The sequence below is a fragment of the Sus scrofa genome, chromosome 13 (assembly GCF_054392235.1).
Source record: "Sus scrofa isolate SSC_HxYL_T2T_F1_AM1 chromosome 13, Sscrofa_HxYL_maternal_Yorkshire_Landrace_v2.0, whole genome shotgun sequence".
Taxonomy (NCBI): Eukaryota; Metazoa; Chordata; class Mammalia; order Artiodactyla; family Suidae; genus Sus; species Sus scrofa.
Genome location: NC_139395.1, coordinates 102,996,193 through 103,008,332, shown reverse-complemented (window position 1 = coordinate 103,008,332; position 12,140 = coordinate 102,996,193). Strand labels below are relative to the sequence as shown.

The 12,140-nt window shown below is 36.6% G+C and overlaps 2 long non-coding RNA genes across 17 annotated transcripts in view; one reads left to right on the top strand and one right to left on the bottom strand.

Moving 5' to 3' along the window:
• Window positions 1–12,140, bottom strand: part of LOC106505376 (uncharacterized) — a 675,862-nt gene that overhangs the window by 208,891 nt on the left and 454,831 nt on the right. For 14 of the 16 annotated variants that reach the window (XR_014824140.1, XR_014824144.1, XR_014824146.1 and 11 more), the window contains 2 exons: window positions 8,044–8,199; window positions 2,192–7,642 (listed from right to left, as the gene is read on the bottom strand). This is a non-coding gene — a long non-coding RNA (uncharacterized LOC106505376). Of the gene's footprint in view, window positions 1–2,191; window positions 7,643–8,043; window positions 8,200–12,140 lie in introns of those variants that run through there. The other 2 variants (XR_014824148.1, XR_014824149.1) reach the window with 2 other exon arrangements.
• LOC106505379 (uncharacterized) overlaps window positions 1–12,140 on the top strand; it is a 916,097-nt gene that overhangs the window by 899,526 nt on the left and 4,431 nt on the right. The window lies entirely within an intron of this gene.

Below are 12,140 nucleotides of genomic sequence, written 5' to 3'. Positions count from 1 at the left end.
CAAATTACTTCTAAATACAGTGTCAGCACAGATACCATCTCTGAATGATGCACTCAGATATTTACCCTCTAGCTGATATTTCAATCTAGATGGAAAAATAGCTTCTCTAAATTCAAAAGAGAACTTGTGATCTCTGCTGCATATCTTCTCTTCCTCCTCCAAAACACATTTTCTTCCTTATTCTTAGAGTCACTTATCATCCTTAATGCTGTCCACAAGCCTTTGTCTCATCCACGATGAACCGTTAAAAGAAAAAATAACACAATTTATAGTCCTGTGCCAGTTATAACGTGTACAGTTATAAATAACAGGATATCTAACCAAAGTGGCTAAGCAGCAAGGGATTATCTCATATAAGAAGTGAGAAAGTAACAGTTTTAAGGACAGTTAATTCAAAGGTCAAGGTCATCAACACACTAGTGATTTCCCTGCCTTAGCATTTGACACATCTCCCCTTAAAGTTCAAGGTTGTTGTGGAAATTCCAAATATGATGTATGATGGTCTACCAAAATCACACAGAAAATAATGGAGAAAGATGATGTTAGGAACATGAATAGCATGTTCATGTTCCTAACATCTCTTTATGTTACAATATTACTATCATGTATTGGCACTGATTCTTATGTTGCAATATTTTTATTATTATTTTTTTTTGTCTTTTTTTCTTTATAGGGCTGCACCCGCGGCATATGGAGGTTCCCAGGCTAGGGGGCTAATTGGAGCTACAGCTGCCGGCCTATGCTACAGTCACAGAAATGCCAGATCCGAGCCATGTCTGCGACCTATACCACAGCTCACGGAAACACCAGATCCTTAACTCACTGAGCGAGGTCAAGGATCGAACCCACAACCTCATGGTTTCTAGTCAGATTTGTTTCTGCTGCACCACAATGGGAACTCCCTCATGTTGTAATTTTAATGTCAAGTATACTGGCACTGATTCTGAAACAAAATATCTTGGGTTTGAATCACAACCCTACTAGATAGATGTTAGCTATGTTATCTTGAGTGAATTAATTTACCTCTCTGTGCTTCTATTCCAATTGATTCTCATGGGGATCCTTCATAGTACAGAGCAGTATGCAGGTGACCCCGGCCTGACAATAATTGTGCCACAGCCCCTGGCCATGTTGCTTGGTCCTGGAGGAAGACATATTACCTGAGCCAGGGAAGTCAGAACCTTTACCAAAGTGAAGAGCAAGGTCACCTTTCCCTCTGGAACTGCTGAACATGCCACAACCTCACCTCCACCCTCCACCCCAATGATACAGAGGAAGTTTCTGCACTGAAGTCAGAACATGAGCATAATCCAGAGAAGAGCTAAAATGAGAGATGAAGAGAAAGAGGCAGAGTCCAGATAACATTGTTAGAGCCTAGCTCTACTTTCCCCTGAGCCACACTACATGCTATTCTTGGCTTCAGTTAGATTAAAATGGGTTTCATTTGCTTACAAAGAATAGTACTACTTAACTCTACAGCTGATGACAAGCTGATTATAAACTATTGTTTTTATTATCTAATCGACATAGTAGTTAAATCCTTCCATCAGTGTCTGAGCTTTGAACACCCGTTCTCCAAACTTGGAACAGCAGGTGGAGTGCAAGGGACATGGACTAAGCAGAAGGAAGTGGACATTTGTAATTAAACCATCTAAAAATAGGTCTCTAGCATTATTCCTGGACACATAAAATCACATTAATCAACTAGTACTGTGCCTGATACATAGTCAATGTTCAATAAAGCTTTGTTTTCCCTGAGAAAAAATTTTGAAGGTAATGTGAACAAGGACATGTATATGTACACAAATTTTATACATACAGATGTATTATTTTCAGTAATCTCTACTTGGTTTGAAACTTCAAGGTTTGAGTTTGATCATAAGGAAAGTAGACCTCTTTTCTGGTCTTTTAAAATTGAAGACATTACTGAAATTCTTTATAATTTTGGAATGTGTTGGTGTATATATCTGGCTTGAGTACCATGTACTACTTTTGCATTATAATTTTACTTTACCACTTTCCTAATACCTACTCTTTTAAGATGATATAGACTATACTTAATCCCTTATAATTGTGCCATATCGGTATATTAAAAAATTCATGGATATAGTCGAGACAGGGTGGGGTAAACAGAGAAAGAGAGAGAAAAAGAGAGGGAGAGAGAATACTATGAAATAAAATTGAAATTGAGGACTTTGAAAATCCAATGTTTATTTAAAAGTTCAAGGTAGAAAATTCTCACAAACTAATCACTCCATCCCCATAGCAAGCGATTTTTGACACCTCAAAGAAGATATCCCAAGATAAAAATTGGATTGAAAATCAGGAATCACATAATTTTACACCTGAATCTGACATTGACCAATAGAATGAATGCTTTCAGAGGAATCATATTTGGACTTGGTTTCTCTGACAGCTTTGGACTATCATATTCCCTATGCGTTAACACATGAACTCTTTATAAGAATTCAGAGATTCTCATCAAGGCCGAGCCATACTAAACAATTAGATGAATTTCCTTTGTGTCTTTCCAACTTCATTATAAGCACTCCTCTTCTACCACATGAATTTCCCTTTTCTCCTTCCAATCGGGTGTCAAAAGGCAAAGTGAGGCATATTAAAAATTGAAAAGTTTATTGGAGCAAAATTCAATTAGAATTGGGCAGCCTCCAATGTAACAGAGAAAAAGAAGTTCTGAGGAGCTGGGGGAAAAAAAAAAAAAAAAGACTTTTGTAGGAGGCAGAGGAGAGAGCAGAAACAAGGAAGTTATTCCAGGCAAAAAAAAAAAAAAAACAAAAAACAAAAAACAGTTGATTATTGCAAGATTACTTTCCGTGAGGGGAGAGCAGGGGTCTATCCGGCGGATTATTTAACTAGTGCTGGTCAGGAGATTCCTGACTGGTTTAAGATTCCACTTCTGGGAGAACAAACCTATAATTAAGTCTTTATTTGGTGACGTGAAGCTTAGCATAAGTGACTCTGTTTGGGGCCTGTTGCCTTGTTGTTTAACGCAGGTTAGCCCTTAGGAGGGACCCTTGTATAGGTTTTTTCCTCACTCGCATGCTCCAGGGCATATGTGATGCACGCTATCTCTTGGTTACACTGCACTTCTCTTTGCAGACTCCACCCAGGAATGAAGAAATTTTTTCAGGCGACAGGCTAACAGTTGCCACCCTTCCAAAAAAAAATTTCTATTTTAGTAGGAGTGTTTTACCATCATTCCAAGGCCCACCACTCATACGCTTTGGGACTCTACCACAGGGAGACTTCAGGTTAGTTAGGGGAATAAATGGGGAACCTGGAATAATAATGATAATTTATGTTTATCTATAGCCTAGCCAACTGTCATTAGACATGAATTTTTAGTCAATGACAAATCATAATGAAACTTAAAATCTTGATGGAGCATTTCATGAATATCCCCAGCCTATTAACTTTTCCATCAATTTTATTGTCATTTTATAGGCTGGAAGTTGGACTTGTCTGGGACGTGTTTTCTCCCCCCTTTTTTGTGTGTGGGGGGCACATTTACGTGAGTAGAGGGAAGTTGTGGTTCCATTGGGCATGGCTGCATTTCAGAAATGTTTCTATAACTGGAGGGAGAATATGCCTGCAGGTATTTCAGGCCATAGCTCTCTGAAAGTTCCTCCCACATGGCTTGCTTTAGCTCTTGCTTTCATTTTGTATTAAACAAAAAGTCATTTGAGGGCTATTTAATGCTCTGGTTTGTGTGTTCCAATACCAGATAAAAGTTAAACAGATGAACCATTTGGGGGGTAAGAATTGGGAAATCCACGGCTGCTAAAATGCTTTAAAGTTTCAAAATGGTTTTGTTTTTTTAAACCCATTTTCCATGTTCCAGCAGCTGTGGGTTTTCCCAGGGCTCCCCCTGTGGCTCAAAAGGGAGCTGCTTAATGCTTAACAGATGAGCCAATTGAGTTTTTAAATGCAAAATTAAACTTAAAGTGCACAAAGAGCACAGGGGAATCCACCGCCCAGAATAGGTTGAAGGAGGAGCATGGGCTGTGAGCACTGGGTTGTGGAGAGACACAGCCTCTTTTACTTCATCCAGAGGCCAATGCAAGGAGGGTACAGACACATTTACCTTTTCATCAGCCCCTCAAACAGGCTGGAATTATATGCCATATTGCCAATTTTTTTTCGTAACTACTTTCTCTAGATTTATTTATATATGTCTATTTTTCTTTAAGAACAGAAAAAAGAGGGGAAAAAAGAGATAGGTGGTTGTGTTCTCTAGACTATAAGGTCATGTCTGTTTGATCTCCATCTGGTTTGTTCTCTCAATGACGGTGAGAGAAATTTTTTTTTCCCTCAGATACCTAGGTACTTTACCTCCTGTGCCCCAGACACTCCGTGGCTCATCTAGATTCTCAGAACATTCTGCTGTGGATAGGAAGAGCCAGGACAATTACAGACTTTGGAAAAAATTTTTTGCCAACTTTGATAAAATCTTTGATGCAAGACAAATCATCTTAACAACAACAACAACAAAAAAAATCTCTTTTTTTTTTTTAAGGCTATGGAAGTTCCCAGGCTAGAGGTCAAATTGGAGCTCCACCTGCCGGCCTATGCCACATCCACAGCAACTCAGGATCCAAGCCGCATTTTCAGTGTAAGCCACAACGTGCAGCAATACTGGATCTATAACACACTGAGCAAGGCCAGGGATCGAACCCACATCCTCATGGATACTGGTTGGGTTCTTAACCCACTGAGCCACAACAGGAAGTCCAATCTGCCTATTATTTGTGTAAGTGCTTTTATTTAAGAGGCTTCTAACATCATCAAGACCCAAGTCCATGGGTGTACTTTCACTGAAGGTGATAAAACCAACTGATGAATTCCAAATTGTGGAAATCTTTTTCAGAGTCAGTCTCATGATTTCAACAAGTTTTTCATAGCAGTATGTACACTGGCATTCCAGGATAGGATATAGCCCCAGTGAGGCTCATCAGACCACATAACCTCCCAGATTTCTGGCCAATATATATGGGAAGCATGAAATCCTTAGCATCGTTGGGAGGTATGTTACCTGTTGTCTAGTGCATTTTAATTTCATTTAAGGAGTATTTAGGATAATCTTTAAAAAGTGCGAAGAAATTACAAACACATTGGAAAACTTATATTGCTCAGATCTTGTATTCATACCCAGTTTTTAAGTGGGAAAAACATTTAAAATCTGTTAGTGCCTCATTTTTGAAAAAATCATTCCAGTTGATAGTAACCAAAAAAATTTGTTATGCTGGCAAAAACTTCCAAATAGGATACAAAGAAGAAGATGCTAGAAAGCTTCAGGTTCACACTTGATATATCACCAAGTCTAGCACTGACTTGTGACAATAGACCTAAAACGACACAGGAATTTACACATGTATGTGTACACACACATACTTACACACACACACATCTTTCAAACCTTCTCTACAGCTGCTATTCAATTACAAATTACATTCCTTAAGGATTTTTGCCTCCCTCCAATTCTCAAGTAACTATTTTAAGATTTTGAGAGCTATCATGGCCATTCCTAGTGCCTGCCAAAACAAACAAAACAAACAAAAAACAACCAACTATACAATAGGCCATGATTATTTGGTCTCAATCTTCATTCTAAAACTTGCCAACTCTTGTTTAGTGGAACAATCATTTTACCTCCATCATTTAAAAGTAAAAGGTGGATTGTGAAATGGCTACTTCTAAAAAATAGACTGAGAGTGACTATTCCTACTCTGCATTTGCGTATTCAGAGATTTGTCCCTCTTAGGTAATCAAATCTACTTGAGTCATTGACTACATCCAGCCTTGTCAGTTTGCCTGAAGGAAAGATACTGATGAGGTTGGGCTCCTGAGAAAGCAATCATATGGTTAATTGCTTTAGTGTGAACCTAGCCATTGTGATTAAAGCCTAGGACTTGTGTTTAGGTAGAGCAGAGTTTCCATGCTTCAAGGCATTCCTTGGCAGAACTCGTCTTCTCCAGGCTTTGAGAAAATGTGCATCAGCGTATTTCCCTGAGGAGTGACAGTGTTTGGAGGCTCATTCAATCATTGGACCATATTCAAAGAAACTGGATTAATTTGAATATATAATCACTGGATCGCATATTCATATATTTGTTACCTCTTTGAAAGGTGATCATCAGAATGCAGATTTAAATAAACAAGAATATGTCAAAACTTAACATATTATCACTTTGAATCTAATGTGAATTCTGCTCACCCCAAAAGAATCTTATACCTGTTATCAAATGATTGCACATGCCTAGACACTGCTACTGGTGTGCTTTTCATGGACATAAATTAAAAGACAATGTGCTTTGCTTTTTAAAATAATGCTATGGCTTATCTTTTCAGAATTCCAATTTTAGTAGTTTCTTATAGAATGTGATTAGCACTATTTAGGCCACATTTTTATATATCTATACACACACCAACATATACACATTGTGTGTATATGTGAATGCATATGTAGATTAAATTTAATGTACGTAACATTTCAAAACTTTTGTTTAATCTTTCTCTCCTTTCACAAAATTATATAGAATCAAATTATTTTTTTTTCTCTTCATAGAAATGTTAGCTTCAGAGGTCACTTTTTGTAGAGAAATTTTAAATCATTAAGCAAATAGAATACAAGCCTTTTTTTTTTTAATTACCCAATATACTTCTGGGGCTTTTGCAAGTAGAGGTTTATGTGCATCGATGCATTAAAAACAACAGCAACAAAAAACATCTATCCCTGTTCTAGTAATTCAAATCCAACACCATTCTGAGTGGATTTTTAATTTACTCATGGGAGTCACATGGGGGTAATTGATGATGACTTCAAATTACTTTCATCTTATTTATCTTAAAATCTATTCCCTAATCTGTTACTACATTATGGACAATAACATCATTCTATCAATTGTAAAAACAATGGAGTTTTACTAATTTAACTGTATTTATTGCTCCACTATAACCTCATAAAAAGTGATTCCCATGTCTATAAGATATTTTAGAAACCCTCCTTTCTCAGAAAGAGAGGCGGTTATTATTAAGACTTACCATTTTAAGAAATGTTAACAAAAAAGGGGACATATTATGGTATAGCTCTCAGCATTTTGCATTGTTCTCCAAACAGTTGCCTTCATTTTCAGGGTGGATCTCTGAATGTTAATAGGGGATGCATCACAGGCAGAAGCTGGGAGCATGCAAGCCATGTTTGGCACATAGATTCTTTGTAGGGAAAAACGTTACACAAAGCATGATGCATCAAGTGCTTTATTTCAGAAATTAAATCTTATTTTTTGACCAGTTTGACTCAATATATCCTACCACTGGAAAAAAAATTGCTCCTAAAAGGTTTAAGCATTAAAATTGAATGGGAAGTAATAGAAAAACATAACCTCTATTCCCCAATGCAAAAATCAAATATGCAAATATGAAAATGAGGGGACTCTGCTTCTTCCCCTTACACAACTGATTAAATTGTCACTGCTGGAGATTACATGGGGTTTTATTCCCTTTACAGCCATATTCAATTGGACAGACAGAAAAATATATTGCCACAGACGAGACCCACCACCTGGGTACACTGTGCTTCCAGTTGCCTGCAGAGGTCTTATCCAGAACTTTGCAGCTACCCCTTTAAAAAAAGAAAAGTATGAGATGTGATCATTCACGACAGACTGGCTTATCTCTGAAGTCCTTTCCAACTTGGAGATTCCAGTAAGACAAAAACTCCTCCTCTTATTACCAGATATTAGCCTGCAGTTTAATTCCCAGGTAACAAAACCTTCGCCAGCTCATCCCCTTTTTATATCGATTCTAAAAACACTTCATTCATTCTGCATGAAACTCTCATTTAAAAAATATATATCAGAAGTTCTTCTCTTTCTGTGTTGGCACTTTATTTTCTACCTGACTGATGCATTTATTTCCTGGCTTATCGATCTTGACACTGAACCTACCCTGGCCCCCAGTTGTTCCTTCTAGATAGAAATAGTTGATTTTTGCAAAAACTGGATATAAAAACAGAAGGATTACCTTTGCTTCTCTTATGTCGTGCCACGATTCAGAAATGGTTCTTGCAGTCTGTCTGGATGTAGGAGAAGTTAGTACTCAGATGATGTCGCCTGCCTGTGTCACTCTGCACGGCAGGGCTGAGCAGAGGGCTGGCTGCCTCCAGCTGCAGTCTAGGGCCTGTGTTAAGGACACACAGAACTACTTTGTTAATGAGATCGTTTCTCTGGTGCATAGAGACGTAGCCACAAGGACAGAAGGATTTAACAACTAAAAAAGGTGGTAGGGTGAGGTTTGTGAATTGGAGAATTAAGGAAAAAAAATAACAACAGCAAAATAATAGTGAGCAAATGCTTCCTTGCAAGGACAAGCAAACAGGAACAAGTCTATTTGCCTTTAGATGTGTAGTAGGGATACATATGTTCGTTTGCTATAGAAGCGAGACACAGATTAAATCCTCAAAAAATTTTTAGATGGCTTGATGTGTGGATGGAAGTATTTTTGTTGCTCTTATTGTTTATCCATTCAGCAGAATGACACTTATGGAGGTTTTTCACTAAATAAGATCTCTACTATGTCTGTTGATTCAACTGCAATTTGAAAAATTTGTCTTTTTGGATTGGGTGAATGAATAATAAATGATCAAAATTTCTCACTTCTAATATACAGAAGGGTAAATTTATAATAAAATCAAGTGATTTCTCCATGCCCTAAACCCAGAATTCCATATGTATTTTAAAACACAGACATATATTATGTTTAAACAGCATTCTGTTTTAACTTGAGAATTTTTTAAAAAAAATCATTGCTTTGTAACATCACGTATGACCTTTTCTTCTAGTAAATCGGCTCAATTCAGATATCTTTTTGCTGTCAAAATTAAAAGCAGAGTTGTGTGTGTTCTGCTGGCTTGAACATATATACACTTCAACCCTTTCTTCTCTATTTGCTTTTTTCTGTCTTTCCCATGTTTCTTTATTTTTCTTTTGTTTTCCTTTCTAGACTTCCCAGGGTTTTTGTTTTATCATATTGTTCTCCTTGCATTGTTCAAATGCTCTTGGACAAAAGTTCCACATTTAATCTAATTGTCTTCATTTTGTTTCATTTCCCCAAAGTTTTATATTGTTGCTATTTTTTTTTTCTTTCGCTTCTTGGCCATTGTGCTTATTTATGAAAACACCATTCTAAAAGTCAGACTAGTAAGGATATAGACAAACTTTACCATTGACTGTACTTATCTTTACATATTTTGGCTTTTAACATCTTTATTCCCTCAATCAGTATTGGGCATTTTGAATCATCCTTTTATCTGTTGCTTTGGCTTTTCTATTACTAATATCTTTTTGTTTCATTTTTCCCTTGATGTCTTGATTTCCCAGGCTTCTAGTCTCTAAAACGTGGCCACCATTGATTCAATACTTAGTATAAGCACTGTGTTCAATACATCATAAATATTCCCTTGAACTCTTACTGCAACCTTGATCTCATCTCCATCTAGTACAAGGGAAGGCATAGGCCCAGTGATTTAAGGTACTGCCTTAAGGACACACAATAACTGTGATAGCAGGTATCTTTCCCCAGAACTAAATCATTGAGGCAAAAAAAAAAAATCAAAAGTATATTTTGAAATTCTGTTATATGTATGGGAAAATTAACTTTGCAGAAATATACTCACTTCATTATTTATATACCCTTATACCTGAAATGATTAAGTAGAAATTTCCTTCTTGTCTTCCTGTTGATAGCACTCACCAACTTCAGTTTTGTGATTTAAAAAAAGAAGAAGCTCTAAACTCCAGTGACTGTCTTCAACAAAATTTAGCTAAAACCTGGTCCAAGTTTTATTTGTACATATACCAATTTAATACATGATCATAAATGTAAACAAACCGTGACAGCAAGTTTCTACTAGGAAAATAAACAAGACATGGCAACTCTAGAAGCATGAAGAGATTGTGCTGTCTGAAAACCCATTGCATTATATCAGCCTTTCCAGGAATGACATCAGTGATCAAGTATGTTTTTACAGTTGTCAAAGTAGTGGATCAGACATTTAATCCTGGCTTGCTTGCAGCTGCTTTTTTCCATCCTTCCTTCCCTGTATTATATTTGCTTTTTGAGAGAATAAAAGAATCATGTATTCCTTTACGTTTTTCATTCAGATTCAGGAACTCTCATACTTCTTGCTCTGATGGTGAGATGTAGGTGTTACTCTTGAAACTCATCAGTTTGCAAGTTCCATAAACCCACCATTTAATCATTACCACTTCTTCATCTTATTCTTGCAATGACATATTTTATATACACACACACATACACTTTTAAGAAGCAGACACATATTTGATATTCCACTAGAAGTTTCTAGAATTGTTGCAGCTATTGCCATGAAAAAAGTTGTATTTCTAGACTTTCGATAAGAGCTTAACAAAATTCTCTTTGATGAATTGCAGTGCTGAAAGGCTGTTCTTCTACTAAGCTGCAATTAATGTTTGTACCCAGCAGTATCCTAAGGAATTGCAGAAAGAACAAAGTTATCAACTAGCAGACCTGAAATAGCTAGAGAGGTTGACCACAAGGATAGGATGATAGTAATGCAGTGATTAAGGGGAGAGATTGGGAAATAAGGGAAACTTGAACTTTGAACTTCAGCTCTGCCATTTGCCACCTCTGTTGCCTGAGCAAGTTACCTCATTTTTCTCAACCTCGGTTTCTCTATCTATAAAACAGGGATAATAATGTCCACCTCCCAGGACTAGCAGAAAAATTTAATCAGGTTATGCATATAGAGCATTCAGGACAAAATGTGGTGTTTAGTAAGTCCAGTATAAAAGACAGCTGATAGTGTCATTGTCATTATCAGTTTTATCATGATTACACAGTAACTAAGAATTGGTTTCTCTTTCTTTCCTCCTTTTGGCAATATGTACTGAGCCAGAGAGTCATTTATCTAGCTTATGAGTGGCCTTTGAGGTCTTAGTACTTTCTTATTGTTGTTTCCCCCATGGTATAATAACTTTGGATATAACTCCTATAACAACTTTAAGATCAAGATAAAATCTGGACTGAATGAATCATACATAAGCCAGCACTTCAGCACACATTATAGTATGTGGAATTTATGTCTGTTGGCAGGTATTTGAGTACAATCCATATGAGGCTCTCACCTTGTTATATCAGCCTCTGCTAGTATTTAATTTCTCCAGTAAAAATTCCCAAGGTTAAACCTAATTCTGACGCATAGGCGTTCTATACTGTTAAAATGGGCTGAACTGAACCTTTACCTATAAGATTGTCTACCTTAGGAAAAACATAATTTCATTGAGTATGCTTTATTCATTCATTCATATAGACATACATGCCTTCATTCATTCAGCAAACACTTGTTACATAACTACAGTGTGATAGGCACTATCACCAAAATAATCCACACAAGAACAAAGTCATTTATTCCCTGTATATAATATGTATCCTTAATATGCAGCACAATATGTGGCATATGACAGGTACTTGAGAAATATTTGCTGAATCAGTGAATTTTATCTTGGGATGGATTGTCTTTCATGATACATAGGAACAGCATGAAGAACTGCATGAGGAAAACAAAAACAGCAAACAAGCCAATGATAATAAGATTCCCCTTTCATGATTACGCACCAGGCTAAGTGCAATCAGAGCTTAAGAGTTTTCTTCAAAGTTTCACTGCCATGAACTGATATGTTTTCAGCTGGATCTGTCAGAATTTTTCTAACAACAGTTTCCTAAATTAACCATTTTCTCTTGAAGTAAAAAAAAAAAGAGAATGAATAGTAGATGAAAAAATAGTAATAGCTATAAGCAACAATATTAATATACTTTCCTGGGAAATATATATATATAAAGATTGGCAAGTCTAATTACTGAGAGCAGGGGTTGGGGGTAGGTCCAAATACATCAGCTTTATGGGGAGTTCCTAAAAAGAAGGATATTTTGGTGAGAATCACAGAACTTTATTGCCTTAGGTATCAAACTGTCACTCTAATTTTTACAGTTGAAAAACTAAGATCCAAAAGAAGTTCAGAGACTAACCCAAGGTACTTGAAGCCCAAACATGTGTTCCGGTCTCTGACGTTTAAGAAAATAAA